Source organism: Triticum dicoccoides, chromosome 3B (genome assembly GCF_002162155.2).
Source record: "Triticum dicoccoides isolate Atlit2015 ecotype Zavitan chromosome 3B, WEW_v2.0, whole genome shotgun sequence".
NCBI lineage: Eukaryota > Viridiplantae > Streptophyta > Magnoliopsida > Poales > Poaceae > Triticum > Triticum dicoccoides.
This window is the reverse complement of record NC_041385.1, coordinates 297,088,230-297,110,668: the sequence shown is the minus strand read 5'-3', so window position 1 is coordinate 297,110,668 and position 22,439 is coordinate 297,088,230. Positions and strand designations below refer to the sequence as shown.

Genomic DNA, 22,439 nt, shown 5'->3' with positions numbered 1-22,439 from the left:
AAGAGGCGGTGGCCACGGCCGAATGCAATGCGGCCGCGGAGCGCACCGAGCGAGAGAAGCAGGAGGCGCGGGTGGCGGAGGTACAGCAAGAGCTCCAGGATCTCGTGAAAAAACATGAGAGCCTGGAGCGTGACTCGAAGACTCGAGAGTCTGAGCTTGCAACGGCTCTTGAGAGTGCCAAAGCCGCTAAGGCCGAAGCCTACAAGGCCCTCCAGGAGATTGAGGCAGTGAAGAAAATAGCAGCGGGTAAGGCATTTTTCATGCAAAGTAAGCATGTGAGTGTTAATTACCTGTTGCTTACCCGAATTCGGAGCTCTCCAGGAGCGTTCGCAGATCTTCCTCGCAGCGTGTCCGATGCTGCCGCATTCTACCGGGCCGAGGAGGGGAGCTCAATGGAGAAGGTCTTCTGGTCTCAGTATGCTGAGGCCGGACATCCGGTGCCCCTTAGCGACCAGCTGAAGCAGCTGGTCGAGCTCCACAAGGCGGCCGAACAGGCCATGAAGGGCCTCATAGTTCGGCTGTGGCCTAAGGAGGCCATGCCTGGGAGCTACTTCGGCCTGGTGTGGCGGCTGGTGGATGCGTGCCCGTGGGTTGAAGTCATCAAGCACTCCGCCTGTATTGAGGGTGCCCGTCGGGCCCTTGCCCGCGCAAAGGTGCATTGGGGCAAGATGGATGCCCAGAAGCTTGTGACGGACCCGCCACCAGAGGGCAAGGAGCATCGCACGCCCGAGATGTATTATAAGAGTGTGCTGAAGGGCGCCCGCACTATCGCGGGGGAGTGCTCCAAAGATGTAATTTTTGAGTAGACTCGCATTTTGTTATCCTGTGCGCTGAAAACTTAGTTCATATGTGCTAAGCAATGCTTGTCAATTTAAAATATTACCTTCTGTGCGGCTGTTTATCAAATCTGAGAGATGGCAAGTCGTCGGCTTCAGCCCCCATGCCACGAGTGCTGGGGTGTTCGGGATAAACTTGAGCACTCTTGTTCCCATTTTTGGGTCCATCTAGGGAGGCGCTCAACACAGCGAACAAGGCAACCGGACTTATAATGCTTGAACACTCTCACTTAGCCATAGAATTCTATAATTTTAAATTTCGGTGAAGCCCCTAGTCTTCGGAAGGCCGAATTTGGGGCGCTATCCACGCCTGGGCCGAACAGGATCCGGCTCCTCGCTCTAAGCGGCATAAGTCTTTAAGGACTCGCAATAACCTCTCGAACAGCGACTGGCTCTCGCCTCATCATGATGGTCAGTTTTAGCTTTCTCCACTGAGGCGTTAACCCAGCTCAACTGGGGCGCAATCGCAGTGGTTCTCCCAGTGCTACCTTAGCCGATATAACGGAACATAAGGTACCAAAACATGGGAGCCGGGCAAACCCAACTATTGACCCAAGACATGATTCGGAGCTGATGCATATAGTGCTATAAGTTCGGGGTGCCGCACTTGTGAAAGTGTTCGGACTTATCACACCATGATGCGGGAAACATAAGCCCCTAGTGTATTTTAACCGTACCAAAGTGTACGGATGCAACATGTCGTAAATGAACATATGTATGAAAAAGAAATGCAATTATAAGCAAAAAGGTGATGCATTGTTTTATTCAATAAGTGTTGCTATGAATGCAGAACGATACAAATAGTGCGATAAGCAAGGGGTGGGACTGTTAAACATGTCCCCCTCCAGGGGTAGGCTGCGGATTGGTGTATAAAAATACTCGTAATGGAGACCACCTGTATATTCGTTGTAGCCTTTATCCTTCCCTGGTTGTTGCATCATGAGTTCGGCAGGTCTGCTGCCGGACAGGGCCTCTGACGAATAGAGTCCTGTGGTTAAAAAATAAAAGGTAAAAAGAAAAAAGAACGACACACTTGAGAGCCCCTGGTGTGGTTGAGCCGTAGTCTGGGCTTATCATGGTCGTGGCCCTCTCCCCATGCCCATGGTATCTTCAAAGCGTAATGGTGTACGTGAAGGACCTGTTTTGACGTTTTGCAGGGGCTGGGGTTGGGGCCGCACTGCTACGCGTGCTCGGAACGTGCCAGGTGGTCTTGTTGTAGGTTACTCCGGGCGCGCTTAGCTATGTCCGGCCGCTTAACGGCCGGACTCGAGAATTGCCTTAAGAGGCTGCATTGTACTTCTGCCACGAGAGCCGCTGTGTGTTCCTCCGTTCGGAGAGAACGTTCAGTGTTTCCGTTGACCGTGATGACTCCTCGAGGGCCTAGCATCTTGAGCTTGAGGTATGCATAGTGCGGCACCGCGTTGAACTTTGCAAACACGGTACGTCCGAGCAAGGCATGATAGCCGCTGCGGAACGGGACTATGTCGAAGATTAACTCCTCGCTTCGGAAGTTATCCGGGGATCCGAAGACCACTTCTAGTGTAACTGAGCCTGTACAATTGGCTTCTACACCTGGTATGATGCCTTTAAAGGTCGTCTTGGTAGGTTTAATCCTTCAGGGGTCTATGCCCATTTTGCGCACTGTATCCTGATAGAGCAGGTTCAGGCTGCTGCCGCCGTCCATCAGGACTCTGGTGAGGTGAAATCCATCAACGATTGGGTCTAAGACCAATGCGGCGAATCCGCTGTGGCGGATGCTGGTGGGGTGGTCCCTTCGGTCAAAAGTGATCGGGCAGGAGGACCATGGATTGAACTTCGGGGCGACTGGCTCCATCGCGTATACATCCCTGAGTGCACGCTTCCGCTCCCTTTTGGGTATGTGCGTTGCGTATATCATGTTCACCGTCCGCACCTGTGGGGGGAAACCCTTCTGTCCTCTATTGTTCGGCGGTCGGGTCTCTTCCTCGTCATCGCTATGCAGCCCCTTGTCATTGTTTTCGGCAATTAACTTGCCTGCCTGCTTGAATACCCAACAGTCCCTATTGGTGTGGTTAGCTGGCTTTTCGGGGGTGCCGTGTATCTGGCACAAGCGGTCGAGTATTCGGTCCAAATTGGACGGACCCGGAGCAGTTCTTTTGAATGGCTTTTTCCGCTGCCCGGGTTTAGAGCCTCTGAATCCGGCATTGACTGCCGTATCCTCACTATTGTCGCCGTTGATGCGGCGCTTGTTTTTGTTACGACACAACCTGCCATTTCGGTCCTTGAAATCTAGACTGCCAGAATTTTTGCTGAGGTTGTTGCTGCGTGCTAGCCAGCTATCCTCACCCGCGCAGAAGCGGGTCATGAGTGATGTGAGGGCTGCCATGGATTTCGGCTTTTCCTGTCCCAGGTGCCGGGCAAGCCACTCGTCGCGGATGTTATGCTTGAAGGCCGCGAGGGCCTCCGCATCCGGACAGTCGACGATTTGGTTTTTCTTGGTTAAGAACCGTGTCCAGAATTGTCTGGCCGATTCGTCTGGCTGCTGAATTATGTGGCTTAGGTCATCAGCGTGTGGTGGTCGCACATACGTGCCTTGGAAGATATCGAGGAATGCGGCTTCCAGGTCTTCCCAACTCCCAATTGACTCTGCTGGCAAGCTGTTAAGCCAATGTCGGGCTGGTCCTTTAAGCTTGAGGGGGAGATATTTGATGGCGTGAAGATCGTCACCGCGGGCCATGTGGATGTGAACAAGATAGTCTTCGATCCAAACCGCGGGGTCTGTTGTGCCATCGTAAGATTCGATATTCACGGGTTTAAACCCTTCGGGGATTTGATGATCCATTACTTCATATGTGAAGCATAGTGGGTGTGCGGCGCCTCTGTACTGGGCGAGATATCACGACGGAGCTCAGAAGAACTTTGTCTGTTTTGTTCGACCCGGCAGGACTTACTGTGTCCAGCGCGACGGCTGTCGTCACGTACCGTGGGGCGCCCACGCGATCCATAGATCGATCTTAATTGTCTTGCCTTATCCTCCAATATATCTCGCAAGTCCGGAGCGTTCCCCTGTGGCCTTGTGCTTTTCGAGCGATGCCGGGGTACGGGTCTAGTGAAGGGCCTAGAGGCTTCTCTGTCGCGACCACGGGGTGGTCGATCAGCCATATTGTCTCCTGGTGATGCGGGTTCATACGCTTCCTCCTCTAATCAGGGGAGCAGCTTGCGTTTAGGGTAGCTTTTGGAGGGGCGTTCGAGCTCATGCTCTTCGGCCGCGAGGACTTCAGTCCATCTGTCGGCTCGCAGATCTTGATCAGCTCTAAGTTGTTGCTGCTTTTTCTTGAGGCTGTTCGCCGTGGCCATAAGCCTGCGTTTAAAACACTCTTGTTCGACGGGGTCCTCAGGCGCGACGAATTCATCGTCGTCGAGGCTTGCTTCGTCTCCGGAGGGAGGCATATAATCCTCTACCTCTTCTTCTGCCGCTCTCTCATGAGGGCTGGCGTCTCCGTCCTCCTGCACTGCATCTTGCTGGAGTGGGTTGTCGTCGACACTGTCCGGTGTATTATTATCTCCGGTGCCGGAGTCTTCATTCTTGTTGTGGCGGGATTTAGAGCGGTGCCGCTGACGCCGGCGCTTGGGCTGCTTCTTGGAGGGGTCATCCTCCGCTGTTTCTTCGCCATTCCCATCCTTTGGGATATCCACCATGTATATGTCATATGATGAGGTGGCTTTCCAGCGCCCCGTAGGCGCTGGTTCTTGGTTGTCTCCGGCATCTTCGTCCATACCGTCGATGTCTTCGGAGTCGTAGTCTAGCATGTCGGTTAGATCGTCGACAGCGGCTACCAAGTGGGTGGTGGGTGGGCTTTGAATTTCTTCGTCGTCTGCATCCCAACCGTCCTGACCGCGGTCCGGCCAGGGCTCTCCTGATAACGAGAGATACTTTAGCGAACTCAAGATGTTGCCAAAAGGTGAGTGTTGAAAGATGTCCGTTGTGGTGAACTCCATGATCGGCGCCCAATCAGATTCGATCGGAGGGGGCGCGGGAGGTTCGGAGTCCGGCAAGGAGTCCGGCGCCTCGGAGTCACGGGCTTCATGAGGGACAAGGTCATTGTTCGGCTCTATCACCGTAGAGGTTGCAGCTCCCGAGGCGGTGTCTAGCCATCTGTCCTCGATCTGCGCAGCCGGCTCCGAATTGAAGATCGGAGCGGGTTCGAGTGCGGCCTCCAGGGTACTGTCCGGCTGCAGAGCTAAATCATGCTCATCGTGACAGTGCGGCACGCTCGGCTGTGGCTCGAATCCATCGAGGATCAAGTCCCCGTGGATGTCAATCGTGAAGTTCAAACTTCCAAATCTGACCTGACGGCTAGGGGCCTAGCTTTCGATCTGCTCCAGATGGCCAAGCGAATTGGCCCGCAGTGCAAAGCCGCCAAATACGAAGATCTGTCCGGGAAGAAAGGTCTCACCCTGGACTGCGTCATTGATGATGGTCTAAGAAGCCATCGAGCCTATCGGTGATGACACAGAGGAACTCTCAATGAAAGCACCAATGTCGGTGTCAAAATCGGCGGATCTCGGGTAGGGGGTCCCGAACTGTGCGTCTAGGCGGATGGTAACAGGAGACAAGGGACACGATGTTTTACCCAGGTTCGGGCCCTCTTGATGGAGGTAAAACCCTACATCCTGCTTGATTAATATTGATGATGTGTGTTACAAGAGTGGATCTACCACGAGATCAAGGAGGCTAAACCCTAGAAGCTAGCCTATGGTATGATTGTTGTTCGTCCTATGGACTAAAGCCATCCGGTTTATAGAGACAGCGGAGAGGGCTAGGGTTACACAGAGTCGGCTACAATGGTAGGAAATCTACATATCCGTATCGCCAAGCTTGCCTTCCACGCCAAGGAAATTCCCATCCGGACACGGGACGAAGTCTTCAATCTTGTATCTTCATAGTCTTGGAGTCCGGCCGATCATGATAGTTCGGCTATCCGGACACCCCCTAGTCCGGAACTCCCTCAAAGAGTCTTGAGCTTTTGATCTTGAGCCAATCCTTTGTCCTTAGTATTTTGAGGGATCCACTTTCATCATCCATGCCATGCCATTCATTGAGCTTTCCTGAAATAATAGTCTTGGAATAGCATTAGCTCAATGAGCTATATGTTGTTATGAATTACCAAAACCACCTAGGGATAGTTGCACTTTCAATCTCCCCCTTTTTGGTAACTGATGACAACATATAGATCAAAGCTTCGACAAATGATAATAAAATTTAAATAACATCGTCGCTTTGAGAAGTATGTGATAAGCAAGAGCTCCCCCTAAATTTGTGCATAGTTTTAGATTTGCTTTGGACTGCAAATGCACAATGAATTAGGCTCATGGGTTACTCTTCCATGTCACATACATCTTGGTGGAGCGCTCAAAATAATAAACAATGAATACATGCACTCATCACCAAGCATAGTGAGTGATCACATAAGATAGATAGGATAATATCAAGCATGCATAAGTGTAGCTTATGATCAAACACATGATCATCAATGTCTCATAAGCATAGTATCTCAACCAAAAGCAAACAAAGATTGACAAACCACCAAATAAAGCAAGAGAGAACAAAAGCAACACTCTCTCTCTCTCGAAGCCTGTGATCTATACATTTTTCCCCCCCTTTGGCAACAAGTTACCAAAAAGTGCATAGAAAATGCATAGTGCTAGATCGACTCTCAGGCTTGATCTTCTGGTGGTGGTGTCCTGATAACTCCAAGGACGAAGGCTTCAGTTGATGTAGATGGTGCTGGAGTTGATGCTGAAGCTGGTTGCACTGGAGATGAAGGGGCAGTAGCTAGTGCTGAAGATGTTGCTCTAGTGTCTGGCACTGGCACGGCAGCTGACCTCTGGGCTCTGGGCACTCTAGCAAACACATTGGTGGTAGTCTTGCCCTTCCTCTCCTGCATGTCATCCTGCAGTTGCTCCACAACTGACTGAATCCCGATTATCTTGACATCTAAATCATAAAAATTTTGTTCCATGATTCTTTCCAGGCTCTCCTGGTTTTGAGTTAGGGTGGCCAACCCCTTCTCAATCCTCAGAGATGATGCTATCAAGCAACCAAGCTGCTCCTGTTTGGTTTTCAAGAAATATTCAGATGCCTCCTCTTGAGTTGGCATCTTGGCAGCCTTCTCCCTCTTTGCCTTCTCCTTCTTCTCCTGAGCTTGAACTGATGATGGATCATCTTCATTCATGACAACCTCATTGTCCTCAAAGTCTGGATAAAGTGGGAAGTGTTCCTTATCCAACTAATATTTTCCTGTGCCCATCTTTGAGCTTATCAATTCTTGAATCTGAGATGCATATCCACAGCTCCTCTTCTGATCTGCTGCAGTCCTCTTGATTGTTTCAACTATAAGGCTCATGACTTTGAATTTTTGTGGCACATCAAATAAATGCAACATATTGATGGCATGCCCTCTGATCATGTTATGGTCACCAGACTTGGGCAACAAAGTGTGCCTCAGAATCCAATTGATAGTAGGCAGCCCTGACAACAGAAAGTGGACTGATCCAAAAGTGAAAGTCTCTAGGGCTTTGTCTGGTATCTCCTTGTACATGTGAGACATGGTATTGTGTCCCATTTTCTTCTTGGCATATACATCCGGATCATCATCATTTTCCTTTGGGGCATTTATCAGTTTTGCCCATTCTTCTACAGTGGATTGGTACCTTGTACCTTCCGACATCCAAACAATTCTTCCATCTGGGTAAAAATGTGTTATGGAGTAGAATTGCATGATAAGTTCATCATTCCAATTTGTGAGCTTTTGCCCAACAAAATCTGCAACTCCACAAGCAACAAAGGTGTCTTGCACTCCAGGATAGTGCTGTTCATTCTCCTTGATGAATTTCCAGTCAACCCACCTCATATCGCAAACTATGGGCTTCTTGTCCAATAAGATTGTCTCATAGAAGTCCTGTTGTTCCTTTGTATGGAACCTGTAGTCAACAGCAGTTTTTCTCCTTGTGGCATATGGATTTTCCATCCTCCACAGTCTCAGCCCTGAATCCTTCCTGATTCTCATGTCCTCAGCCACAGGATGGGCATCATTGTGATCTGGTATCTTTGGCTTGAGCTTCCTTAGAACCTGTCCTTCTTCATCTTCCTCCTCAGCAACCTCAGTCATTGGGGCCTTGTTCTTCTCAGCAGCTGGAATGCTCCTAGTATTCCTCTTTGGTGCAGACTTGGCCTTGGGGGCAGCTTTGGGTGCTTCCTTGGGCTTAGATGTTGCAGCCCCAGATTTGATAGCATCACCCATAAGCTTAGGTGCCTTTGGTGCTGGTGCAGCAAGCTCTTCCTCTTCCATCATGGAAGGTTGCCCAACAACTCTGGCCATGGTCTTCTTGACCCTTTCCTTCCTCTTCTTGCTTTCATCAGCTGGCTCTTTGGGATCAGGATTCACAGGCAGTTGAGTTGATGCTCTGGCCTTGGGCATAGGTTGCCTTCTTGCAGGCCTTTTAATCTTCATGCCTGGCTTTATACCCTTAGCTGAGTCATATTCCTTCCTGAGCACCACTTTCTTGGAAGTAGCCTCATCTTCCTCAGCTTTGTAGTCCTCATCCTCTGAATCTTAAGTTCTTTTCCTCCTTTGCCTAGTTGCAGCCTTAGGAAAATTGCTAGGAGTACTTCTGCTCCCTTCATCTGAAGTTGAGGGACTAGTGCCCTCACTCAAGTCCATCTGCTCTTCTGGCCTGTTCTGGCTGTCACTTTGATCAGACATACTGCAAAAGTTGACTGCTGACCCCGTGAAGAGTTATAGATGAGATAGAAAAGATGAGCATCACAAAATGCAGAGGTTTTTGCAAACGAATGACTCAAAAGTTCAGTCTTAGTTTTCCACAGAAAGCATTTCGGATCCACCGATTTTCAAACTGGTGATACCGAAGCAGTTTTGGAACTTAAACTGATGATCTCGGTTGGACCGAGTTTCAGTTCGGTGGTACCGAGACTGCTAGGGTTTCACTGAATCCTCAAATCGGTTGCACCGATTAGTAATTCTCGGTTAGACCAAGAGTCACTAGTGCAATGGCATAAGCCAAATCGATGAGACCGAGTTTTTCAACTCGGTGGGTCCGAGATGGTTTCGGCAGAAACCTAACCCTAAAAAATTTGAATCACATCTAATCTATGAACTACTTTGGCTGGATAGAAGAGTTTCAATCGTGGCAAGAATCAATATGAAGACAATGTGCTAGGAATCAGACGTGGATAGCACAAAGATTAAGTCCATACCCTAACTTGGCGGTGGACTTTCTACGGCGGCAACGGCGGGGACGAAATCCGTTGACGGCGGCGGAGACCAGCGACAGGAGGCTGCTGGCGATGAGGAGACGATCCGGAGACCATGATGGCAGAGCGAGCTGTTGCGCGGGCGAAGGGTTTCGGAGAAATTTCCAAAATTTTGCCCGTGTCTATTTATAGCCCGACCCTGTCGGTGTGACCGAGTGGAACAACTCGGTGGCACCGAGATGCATAACTGTGTTCAGTTACAGCAACTCGGTTTGACCGAAAAGTTCAAATCGGTTGCACCGAGATGGAAAACTCAGATCAACTTAATGATCTCCGTAGGACCGAAATGGAGGATTCGGTCAGACCGAGCATCACAAAGAGGTTTTGGAAGTTTAAGTCTATGACGAATCAGGGACTCTGAGTGCTCCTCACATAGAGTGGTTCGAATCTGACTTGATCAAATTTGTGATGTAGCATGAATAGAGTTTGAGACGAGAAAAGCATAGATAGCTAGAGAGGGTTCTTAGGCATTCTTGTCCATCCACTTGGCCAAAAGAAGAAAGAACCAAACAATCAAAACAACAAGTGGATGTCCTTGAATGAGTAAAATATGCACCAACATGCTCACACAATAAAATGGCAAATGAAATATGTGGCAAAGCATGCACAACCAATTCTAGAATCTATCAAACAATTGACGATGACTAGGTCATCTATATATGAGTATATTGACTTAGGAGTCAAATGAGAACATTTGATCATAGGTCATACTCATCGTTTAAGCTCAAATGGGGTTACCACTTTTACATAATGCATTAATGTGTTCACACCATTAGAGTTTCTTTGACTCAATTCTTTGAGTTAAGCTCCCCCTAGATGTGAGATCCCCCCTTAGAGGGATGAACTAACCTTGGGTTTTGTCGATGATGACTTCATGTAGGTGTTTAAGATGTAGATGCTCAATGTTGATGTAGATCATTTGGAGCAATCCTTTGCAATGAGTTGCACTTTCAACTTGCCTACATGGGTTAGTCCCACAAGGAACAAACAAGAATATCCATAGACATAGAGTGATGCACACACAAGATGATGTCCATGAAAACATTAGGTTACCTTGTCCCTTGCCTTACCAACAAGTGGGTTTGTGACTCCTTGAACTAGTGCAAGATGTGAAAATTGATTGCACTTGTTCTTGCCAAAATGATATGAGTGAAGAATGTTGGCGGAGTCACCCTCAAGAACTCTCTAGTTCTTCTTCTTCGGGATCCACATACTCTTGATGGGAATCCTTGGAGTTGTAGTTGTACTTGATGAAGTAGAACTTGACGTAGTCTTGGGAACCCACTTGACCGAGACTTTAGGTGCTTCTTCAAATGCATCAATCTCTTCTTGAAGCTTGTCCTTGCCTTTGTTCTTGTGGTCTTGTGGTGGAAGATCATCTTGAGCTTGTGTCCCCTTGAAGGAAGTGGGATCATACTTCTCTTGTTGAGGAACAAAGTTTGTCTTGGGGTATTGATCTTCTTCCCACTCAACTCCATTGGCGTTGAACTTTCGTTCAAAACCAACACCTTGATTCTTCCGATGCCTTCCTTGCTTGCAAACAATTTCCTCGAGTTGCTTACTCCCTGTAAGGCTCTTGTAAACACCTTTCTCTATAATTCCCTTCAATAAACTATTTTCTTGCTCAAGTGTAACTTGGCTAAGAGAATCATTAGTGGAATCAAGAGAGCTACTAGAAGCAACAACATTGGATTTAACATTATTATTGTTACTACTAGAGGAAGTATCTTTCTTGTACTTGTTACTAGACTTAACTTGAGGCATGTAAGTAGATAAGAGTAAACGCTTGGCAATGTAAGAAGAACTTTTCTTGCGGAGATCATCATTGATTGCCTTTAAGAACTCATGCTCTTGCTCAAGATTGAGCTTTTCAAAGCGTAACTTCTCATGAGCCCTTAAAAGTTCTCGATGATCTTCAAAGATAGTTTCATGAGCCAACTTAAGAGTGTTTAGTTCTTTAGTTAGAAGCTCAATTCTCTCCTTATCATTGTCATTCGTTTGATTAGCATGATTAATTGACGTTTCATCATAGTATTCATCACTAGAGTTGTCAAAAAGTAAATCATCATCCACAAGCAAGTCATCTTCATCACTATTGAAATCAACATACTCAGGATGTGTTACCTTTGGACCTTTGGCCATGAAGCATCTTCCAACACCTTCATTTGGTGAGTCAAATATGTCGAATGAGTTGGTTGACACAAGTGCTAGACCGGCAACACCTTCATCTTGAGTATGTTCGGAGTCGGAGTGATAGCTTCTCTCGGAGTGATTGTCGGAGTCGGAGCCGGAAACCCATTCACCAACATGAGCTTGATGTCTTCATTTTGTGTAGCTCCTTGATGACTTGTCCTTCCTTTCCGAATCTTTTCTTCTCCATGAGGGTCTTCGTTCATAACGATCATCTCTACTCCTCCTCTCTCTTGGTGGTGATTCTTCTCTTTTGCTTCTTCTTTTTGGAGAATCTTCTCTTCTTTTGTAGGGTGTCGTACACTCATTAGAGTAGTGTCCGGGCTTCCCACAATTGTAGCAATTGCGCTCTCGACTAGAAGATCTCTTGTCATGATAAGACCTTGACTTGGAGCTTCTTTCTTTGCCTCTATTGTAGAATTTGTTGAAGTTCTTCACCATTAAGCTCAATTCTTCATTGAAGGTTTGTTTCTCACTTGATGATGTGGGGGCTTCACTTGAGGCTTTGTAAGCACCACTTGACTTGTTGTGAAGTTCCTCCTTATCCTTGAGTGACATATCATGAGCAACAATCCTTCCAATGACTTCCTTTTGCTTGACATTTTTGTAGTTTGGCATCATTTGGATCAATGTGCACACGGTATCATACTTTCCATCCAATGCTCTTAGGATCTTCTTGATGATGAATCTGTCGATCATCTCTTCACTCCCTAAGCCAGCAATCTCATTTGTGATAAGTGCAAGCCTAGAGTACATTTCAGCAACACCTTCACCATCCTTCATTTTGAACTTGTCAAACTGACTTTGGAGCACATCCAACTTGGATTCCTTGACGGATTCGGTACCTTCGTGCATATCAATCAAAGTATCCCAAATTTCCTTTGCATTCTCAATACGGCTGATTTTATTGAACTATTCGGGGCACAACCCGTTGAAGATGATATCACAAGCTTGAGCGTTGTATTGCAGCATCTTCAATTCTTCCGCATTCGCTTCACGATTTGGTTCTCTCCCATCAAAGAATTCACCTTGCAAGCCAATGCAAATAATTGCCCAAACAGTGGGGTTATGTCCGAGAATATGCATTTTCATCTTATGCTTCCAAGTAGCAAAATAAGTACCATCAAAGTAAGGACCTCTACGGTGATAATTTCCCTCGCTAGACGCCATACTCTCCTAGGTTGTGAAACCAAGGCTATGACCACCAAAAGCTATGGAAATCAAAGAAAATGGAGACCAAAGCTCTGATACCACTTGTAGGACCTTGAAGTAAGTCTAGAGGGGGGTGATTAGACTACTTGACCAATTAAAAACTTAACCTTTTCCCAATTTTAGAGTTTGCCAGCTTTTAGCTATCTTAGGACAAGTCAATCAATCATCACACAATTCAAGCAAGCATGCAAAGAGTATATAGGCAGCGGAAATTAAAGCATGCAACTTGCAAGAAAGTAAAGGGAAGGGATTGGAGGATTCAAACGCAATTGGAGACACGGATGTTTTTCGCGTGGTTCCAATAGGTGGTGCTATCGTACATCCACGTTAATGGAGACTTCAACCACGAAGGGTAACGGCTGGACGAGTCCACGGAGGGCTCCACCCATGAAGGGTCCATGAAGTAGCAACCTTGTCTATCCCACCATGGCCGTCGCCCACGAAGGACTTGCCTCACTAGCGGTATATCTTCACGAAGTAGGCGATCTCCTTGCCCTTACAAACTCCTTGGTTCAACTCCACAATCTTGTCGGAGGCTCCCAAGTGACACCTAGCCAATCTAGGAGACACCACTCTCCAAGAAGTAACAAATGGTGCGTTGATGATGAACTCCTTGCTCTTGTGCTTCAAATGATAGTCTCCCCAACACTCAACTCTCTCTCATAGGATTTGGATCTGGTGGAAAGAGGGTTTGAGTGGAAAGCAACTTGGGGAAGGCTAGAGATCAAGATTCATATGGTAGGAATGGAATATCTTGGCCTCAACACATGAGTAGGTGGTTCTCTCTCAGAAATGGTAAGTTGGAAGTGTAGGTTTAGTCTGATGGCTCTCTCCACGAATGAAGAGGAGGTGGAGGGGTATATATAGCCTCCACACAAAATCTAACCGTTGCACACAATTTACCAAACTCGGTGGGACCGAATAGTTGAACTTGGTCGGACCGATTTAGTAAACCTAGTGACCGTTAGTGATTTTCGGTGGGACTGAAATGCATCTCGGTGAGACCGATTCGGTTAGGGTTAGGGCATAACGTAATCTCGGTGAGACCGATTACACAAACTCAGTGAGACCGATTTGGTAATAAGCTTTCCAGAGAGTTGGTCAGGTAAACTCGGTGGGACCGATTTGCTCTTTTCTGTGAGACCAAAATGTTACAAAAAGGAAATAGAGAGTTTACATTGCAATCTCGGTGAGACCGATCGCTCACTTCGGTTAGACTGAAACGTTACGAAGGGAAACAGAGAGATTGCAACCCCATCTCGGTGAGACCGAGATCCCTATCGGTAAGACCGATTTTCTTAGGGTTTGTGGCAGTGGCTATGACTTTTGGAATCGGTGGCGCCGGATAGAAAGAATCGGTGTGACCGATTTTGGCTTTAGGTTTAGGTCATTTGTGGATGTGGGAAAGTAGTTGAGGGTTTTGGAGCATATCACTAAGCACATGAAGCAAGAGGCTCATTAAGCAACACCTCATCCCTCCTTGATAGTATTGGCTTTTCCTATAGACTCAATGTGATCTTGGATCACTAAAATGTAAAATGAAGAGTCTTGAGCTTTTGAGCTTGAGCCAATCCTTTGTCCTTAGTATTTTGAGGGATCCACTTTCATCATCCATGCCATGCCATTCATTGAGCTTTCCTGAAATAATAGTCTTGGAATAGCATTAGCTCAATGATCTATATGTTGTTATGAATTACCAAAACCACCTAGGGATAGTTGCACTTTCACTATACACAAGCCGAGATTACGAGGCCGGTTTGGTGAATATGATGAAGGAGTGCTATGAGGTAATCTTCCAAACACTTTAATCCTTGTTCTGTATATTCACTGCATTGTAGCCCCCAAGGGCCGGTTTGTCTCTTGAAGACAAACCAGGACTTTTCAAAGAAAGAACACTTCAACTGAGTAGCCCCCAAGGGATGGTTTGTCTCTTGAAGACAAACCGGGACTTTTATGTTCCATACTCCATTTTGTTAATTCCCATGCCTGTGTATTTTCTGATCAAATACACATTAGCCCCCAAGTGCCAAGATTAATACTTGTGTTGATCCTTGGGACTTCAAACAGTCATCAGTAAAGAAGCAATCCGCATTAGCCCCCAAGTTCCAAGTGTATAATTGGTTATATGCTTGGGACTTTTGAGAAAAATATTGACATCCTCATCATCTGACTGTTGCAGGCTGATATAAACCACCAAGGTTCTCAAATTTCTGATCTTCAAGAGAATATCAAGTCTCAACAAGCAGAAACTTCCAAGGCTAAAGAGGAGCTGAAGGGCGCTTTTACAGCCATGGAACAACTGAAGGACGGTTTCAAGACTGAATGTGCCAACTGGGAAACCGAAAAGGCTGCTTTGCTGAAGCGGGCGGAAGACGCCGAGGCAGCTCTTAAACCGGTGGCAGAAGAGCTAACCGGGTTAAAACATCAAGTAAATGCCATGACGTCTGCGATATTTGGTAAGTACCTTGTGTACAGAGCTTGATTATCCATCTCTACAATATCCGGTTTAACAGTGAATTCTTAAACCGTTTCAGGTACCCGTGTTGCTCATCTGGGTGCTGACATGCGGATGAAGCTGAAGGCCGCATATACGTTGATAGAGCAACTGTATACCGGTGCCCAACGAGTTATCTGCGCAGTCTCATACAACAAACCGGCACCAACATTGATCAAGGAGACTCTAGCCAAATTGTCGATGACACCAGCGCAGATAGAAGAAATGAAGCGATCTGCTGCCAGGGCTGGTGTTTTGTTGGCACTTACTCGGGCCAAAGCATGGATAGCTGACCTGGATCCAGTTGATATTGCCAAGGGCTATCCCGGTGAACAAGAAAACGGGGCAGAATTTGATAATGAAGCCCTTAAAGTCCTTACAAAGGAGATGCGTCCTCTAGCAAGTCAATTGGCGGAAGAGGCTAACTTGACTGTTCATCGGTCCTTCTATGATGTCAACAACCAACGGATTGACACTGCTGTGAAGAAAGTGCAAAATCTTATCCCACCAATCCGTAAGCACACTTACGCCCCTAATGTTGAACCGTCCGAACTTATAAGTGAAGAGGTTGTCTTTCAAGCTTTAACCCGAATTGAGTGGACCACCGTTGACTTTCAGCCACTGGATTGGGAGGAGGAGGTTGAACCGACGCCAGAAGATTCATCATAATCTTGTCAACCCGGCGATGAGTCTTAATCCGGCAACCGGGTTGATATTCACAGATTGTGTTCTTTGTAAAGAACAATCACTTATTTTGGGCCTTAAAGCGCCTTGTAATACGCTAGTTGGCATATTTTGAGCTGCTGCCATCGGGCGCTGATATATGACTTTGTTTGATCCGCCATGATATTTGTGGCGCTGGCTTATATATCTTCATAGTATTATGCAATTCCTGCGTCTGCATAAAAAGATCTGTCCGGGTGGTTTACCGTCGGACGGGTCATAATGCCCAATACACAACCTGGTAGGTAACCAAGGTTGTAAAAATAGCAAAAATAAATCATACCTGTGATATGAAATTATGCTGTTGGTTTACCAACTTGATTGTGGTAAGGGTGAACACCCAACTCTTTTAATGTTCATAACTTTCACCATGCAGTGTTGGTATGTATTAAGTCACACCGGGTTGTGATGAACACCGGATGATCATGCTGGCGACATGTAGTCAAAGCCAGACCAGATTGGAAGATGCCGGTTCACCATTGATTATGTGCTTAACAGATGATAACTGTAAGCCACACCGGGTTAAGAAACACTGGATTGAGATGAAGACATATAGTCTGGCCGGGTCGAAAGACGCCAGCTTACTAAAAAAAGTTGATCAATGAAGATCAAATTTGCAAAAATGAAAGCAAATAAAAACTTGTAGTTGAGACTTTTCGAGGGCTGCTAGGCCCAAATTTGAGGCTTTTCGTGGGCTGTCAGGCCGCTGAGTTAAACCATTTGACAAAGCCTTTTAAGATGGGCCTCCAACTAACCAATCGTCGTTTTAACTTTGACAAGTTTAGGGTCTCAATGAGAGTAACTTGTCAAATGTTCGGCGGGTCGTGCCAGGATTACCTGGATAGGAGTGGCTTGCTTGAGGAAGGCAGGTTAACCCGGGGTTTTAGGTGAATACACCAGGCTTCCAAGCCGTGGGTCGATACCCAATTACAAGGGTCCTTTCAAACTCTTTGTTACTTTACACAAAGAGCCCCCAAGTAACTTTGTGAGCTGTGCTCAATGGGTGCCTATGTTTGAGTCGTGCTTGTAGCAACAGATCTCTCTTTGGCCCCTTGGGTGTGAAGCTCCCAAGCTGTATGATGGCATAATAGCCGGTTTAATGGACAAAACGGGTCATCGCTTTGGAAGCAGAAGCCCCCTTGTGACCAAGAAACATTGGAAGAACGGCAGAGGCCCTGCTTGTAGCAAGGATACCGGTTTATTATATTGAGCATAATATATACATTGTCATAATATGTACATAAGAAGAGCCTATAGCTCAGGTGTAGTAAGGCCGAAGGAGAGCTATGTTCCACGGCCGCTGGGTCTCCTCCTCAGAAATGCGTGATAATCTCGAACGTCAATGAGGTAGTATGATTCGTTGTGCAGATTCTTGCTGACCACAAAGGGTCCTTCCCAAGGTGGGGATAACTTGTGCATATCAGTCTGATCCTGGATGAGCCGAAGCACTAAATCGCCTTCTTGAAAGGTTCTTGTTTTAACCCGGTGGCTGTGATAACGCCGCAGGTCTTGCTGGTAAACCGCCGAACGAGCCAAAGCCATGTCCCGCTTCTCATCTAACAGGTCTAGCGCCTCCTGGCGAGCTTGCTCATTGTCCGCTTCAACATAATTGGCAACCCTGGGAGAATCATGACGAATGTCACTGGGGAGAACCGCCTCTGCTCCGTAGACCATGAAGAAGGGCATATAACCTGTAGATCGGTTTGGGGTGGTGTTTATGCTCCATAACTGATGAATTGTAAGTACAGAGGGGTTTTACGCCCAAACTGCGAGTGTCGTGTTCTCCACAGGGACTAGGCGATAGCAACTATGCTCGGCTAAAGCTAGGTGACAGAACATAGGTGATGATTGCGAGGAAATATAAACTAACACTAACAAGGATAGCAACAAAGGAAATGACACAGAAACAAAGGAAGGTTCAGATTATACCTTCAGTCTTTTTGGCATTATCGTTTTACTTGAGAAAGTAGACACTAACACAAGCATACAAATATGACCAAAGGGAAACAACAATACTAGAACACATATATTTATCTAACAAGTGTATGACAGAGAGAAGAAACAAAATAAAGGACAGGGATGACAATACTTCATTTCACAACAAATATTACAAGTACAGAGCTAATACAAAGACTAAAAATTAGATTATCACACAACTAACTACCACAGAGAGTAATTTCAATACAAAATAAAATCACTAGTAATCTGAATTTATACAAACCACTAACTGACAAACAGGCCACATATATATAATTGTTTCACATCAAACACACACGCATGTGTATTTATCTCATAAGAACAATAAACTGGACACCAATCATCAGCAAGTACAGAATATATATGACAATATAGCTAATTCTTACACATCAACAAAAGTGCTAGCACAAGTCTGAATAACACAAGGTCTAACACATCTCTGATACATAGAGATTACAGAGAGTTACAAAGAGAGAAATTGCAGTAGGTTCAGTTTGGTGAAGAAGACAACAGCAAGTGAAGAGCAGCAAGGGTTTAGGTTCAGAAAAGAAGCAGAGGCAAGGTTCAGAGAAGCAGAGGGACAGCAGGGGTGTTTGAGAGAAGATGCAGCAAGAGAGAGGTAAAGAAGAGCACCAGCAGTCAGAGGAAGAAGAAGAACAGCAGGGTTTGGTGTAGGAGAAGGAGAAGGCAACAGCAGTTTTGTGGGAGAGGGAGTAGCAGCAGCGCTAAGGGAGATGCAACGGAGAGGAGGCAGCAGCAGCAAGGGGAAGAAGAACAGCAGCAGAGATGGAGCGGGAAGAGCAGCAGTGTGGTGAGGAGAAGAAGATCAGCAGCACGGGGGCGCTCACGCGTAGGACCAGACGCCCGTGACCCTCTTGTCTGGTCGGGCGTGCGAGGTGCGGCGGTGGCTGGAGATGGTGGCGATGGTGGATGGATTTGGTGGCGTGTGGTGGGTGGTGGAGATGGCGCGGTGGAGCTGGTGGCACGCCACCACGCCGGCCTAGCTGTGGCGGCGGCCGGAGTAGGAGAAGGAGGGGTGAGGGAGAAATTGGGTAGCCAGGCCCCGATTGCAATGGAGATGTGGCTAGGGATTTTGATCCCCTCCCAGATCTGCCTTTTTGCACTTTTGCCCTCCTGCTTCCTTTCTTCTCAAGATGATCCTCCAACATTAGCTTGCCCCTGGATACTTCTTTTCTTCTTGCTCGGGTCCCTCGTTCTCTCGTTCCAGCCCCAAGTCTCATCGCGTTTGGCAATCGACTGAATCTTGAAGTTTATAGTGCCTTCTCGCACTTTTCTGCAAAAGAAACAATTCACTAGTCAACATGCTCTTATATGATTATCATTCAAATATTTAGTATTTCATAGCAAAAATTAATGTCAGAACTCAACAAATGGTATATTTGTATGCCAAAATTATATATATGAAATGTGCTTATCAAGTTCCCCCACACTTAAATCTTTGCTTGTCCTCAAGCAAAGGAATATGACAGGAGCTAGATAATGAACAGTGAGCTGACTGGAGAATGTCCCAATGAAGTAGATCTCCAAACAAAGCATGCTTTGGACTTAGCTAATGAAAATTAATGGTTAAGAGTGCTACAAAGCAATAGGATACTAGTAGACTCAATCATTTTAAACTTTTACAATGATAAAAATGGATCAACAAATTCAAATGTTGATTGTGCCAAAAAGGTTCCTAAAGAGAGCATGATCCTGAGAACAAAAGGAGCTTGAATTAAAATCACTTATTTGCAGAAGTAAAGCAATGATTATATTATTATTAGTCTCACCATAGAAACATACCACCGATCCCGAGAACATGGTATACACCTGGCTCGACCAATTATTAGTTTTTTTTTGTTTGTCTCCCCAAAGGAACATACCACCGATCCCGAGAACATGGTATACACCTGGTTTGACAATTACATTTTTATTAATTTATTACTGTCCAAGCTACCAGATTTCACATGCCACCGATCCAGGGAACATGACATGCTACTGTAGGTAGACCAGACTTATATATTCATTATTACTTATCTTAAATGAACAACGCATAAGAACAAAAATAGGAATCATCACTTCTCCATGTCTGGTTCACATGCTACCGATCCAGGGAACATAGCATGCTAATCCATAGTGGTTAGGTGATTGCTCTCAATGGGAAGACACTTGGCACAAATTCAGCATCTAAATGTAGTGATCTAGGTGTATCATGGTAAATGCAGAAAATGACGAAGTTTTCTAGTGTACTAGGGATTTGAGCACTCAAAACTAGTAGTTCTCACTAATTTTAGCAAAGCATGCATGGTGTAGATCACTAGTTTACAAGGCATTCAAAAATCAAGTTCACAAATTCACATCAAGCACAATGCCAAAGGTGAGATTCAGCTTGACAACAAGTAATAACTGGCTCAAGCAACCCAACTAGCAATTGAATCCAGCATGTATTTATGATATTCAGAATGGGTCATGAAACAGCTCACCGGGCTTAATGAAGTAGCACTCGCTTGATCACCTCACCAACTGCAGCTCTTCTCCTTTCCTTCCTTATGGATGCTCCAGCTTCACTCTTCTTCGTGTGTGCCCCATTGCTTCTCCTCATCACCATGCTTTGAGTCCACCAGGATCCCATGGGATGTCATCTCAAACTTGGTCAGCCCACAATGAATGGTACACAAGCGTAAACCTGAAAGAACACTCAACAAACAAGCCAATACAAATGATAGGGACAATGCCCTCTAAGTCATCAATAGAGTATCCTATCACATAAGCATATCTAAGCATATGACAAATAGATATCATCAATAGACCGCATGTTGCATAGGCAGTATCCATGATATGGGATATCTTGTCAAGAAAGCTGAGATCATACCTGAGGTAGTTAGGAAGAACCTTCAGGACTACCTCAATTGAAGATACCAAGTGAGGTGTGCTTGTAGAAATTTCCACTGGACTCATGTCAACAAGTGAAATAGTAGAGCTTGGCTCCTTGACATCTGAATCCACCTCATCATAATCAACCATGAAGCTCTCCATCTCAGGCTCAAGTGTTGAGGAAGCAATGCGGCTAACATCACCGAAGGTGAACTTCTCCATATCTGGCTCTAGCAGCACATGATCAATATCAACTAAAGCTGACTCCTCAATATCAAAAACAACTAACTGCAGCTCTGGCTCATCCATGGAAGAATCATCACAATGCAAAACCGAATCTCCAACACTAGTATCCATATCATCTGTAGCGTGTGTGTCAACTAGAATGGTGTCATCATCGTCAAATATAATCCATGCAAGCTCAACCTTGTCACACTGAGATAGAGTCTCGGGCTTTTGTGTAAGAATTGGTGGTTGAGGTGTAGTGATTTGTTGCAAGCAAACCAATGAATCAGACGTGGGCTTCTTATTGTACCACTGAAGTTGGTGGAAAGCTATGCTCTCAATCAGCAGAAAAGCTTCATCAAGTGTCTTGTTTGTAATAGCTCCACCCGCTGCCATATCGACGTAAGCTCGAGTGTCCGAAGTCAATCCTCTATAGAATATTTGCATCTCTAACCATCTCTCGAGCCCATGATTAGGACATCTCCTGAATAAGGCTCTGTATCTCTCCCAAGCATCATACAAGCTCTCGCCTTCACGCTGAACAAAATTGAAGATCTCATCTCGAATTGCGGACTGCTTGTGTAGTGGGAAATATTTATCCAAGAAAGCTCGCGATATCTCATTCCAACTGTATGACCTTGATGGCAAGGATCGATACCAAGCACGAGCATCATCGCGGAGGGAGAATGTGAACAACCTGCACATGATTGCATCTTGAGGAACTCCATGGTACTTGACTGTATCTAAATACTCCATGACTCGGTGTAAGTGCTCATAGGAATCCTCAGTAGGCAGTCCTCCAAACTGTTGTTGTTGAACCAAAGCAATAAGACCAGGCTTCATCTAAAAATTCTCTGCCTCAATAGTTGGCCAAACCGGTCCTGTGATATAACATTGACTACTTGGCATCCAAAGATCACGAAGCAATGCCATATCTTAACCAAGTGTAACTATAGAACAACCAGCAAAGATTTATGATTCCCTACACACACTCATAAACATTAAACACTAGCCAGAAGGTTAGTATCCTAATAAGCCGAAGCAACAATGGGGGAAAGTAGAGGAAAAAACACTGAAGATGAAATACACGACGAATTGAACAAGGAACTAAAGTAAATCTAGTCTATAGCCTAACACAATCGCTCGACGCTAGTCCCCGGCAACGGCGCCAAAATGATGAATTGTAAGTACAGCGGGGTTTTACGCCCAAACTGCGAGTGTCGTGTTCTCCACAGGGACTAGGCGACGGCAACTATGCTCGGCTAAAGCTAGGTGACAGAATACAGGTGATGATTGCGAGGAAATATAAGCTAACACTAACAAGGATAGCAACAAAGGAAATGACACAGAAACAAAGGAAGGTTCAGATTATACCTTCAGTCTTTTTGGCATTATCATTTTACTTGAGGAAGTAGACACTAACACAAGCATACAAATATGACCAAAGGGAAACAACAATACTAGAACACATATATTTATCTAACAAGTGTATGACAGAGAGAAGAAAAAAAATAAAGGACAGGGATGACAATACTTCATTTCACAACAAATATTACAAGTACAGAGCTAATACAAAGACTAAAAATTAGATTAT

The 22,439-nt window shown here is 45.8% G+C and overlaps 1 non-coding gene across 1 annotated transcript; it reads left to right on the top strand.

The window, feature by feature from the left end:
* Nucleotides 1–21,308: 21,308 nt before the first annotated feature.
* LOC119282905 lies at nt 21,309–21,419 on the top strand. The gene has a single exon (XR_005138935.1). It is a non-coding gene; the product is annotated as a small nucleolar RNA R71 (small nucleolar RNA).
* The last annotated feature ends 1,020 nt before the right edge of the window (nt 21,420–22,439 follow it).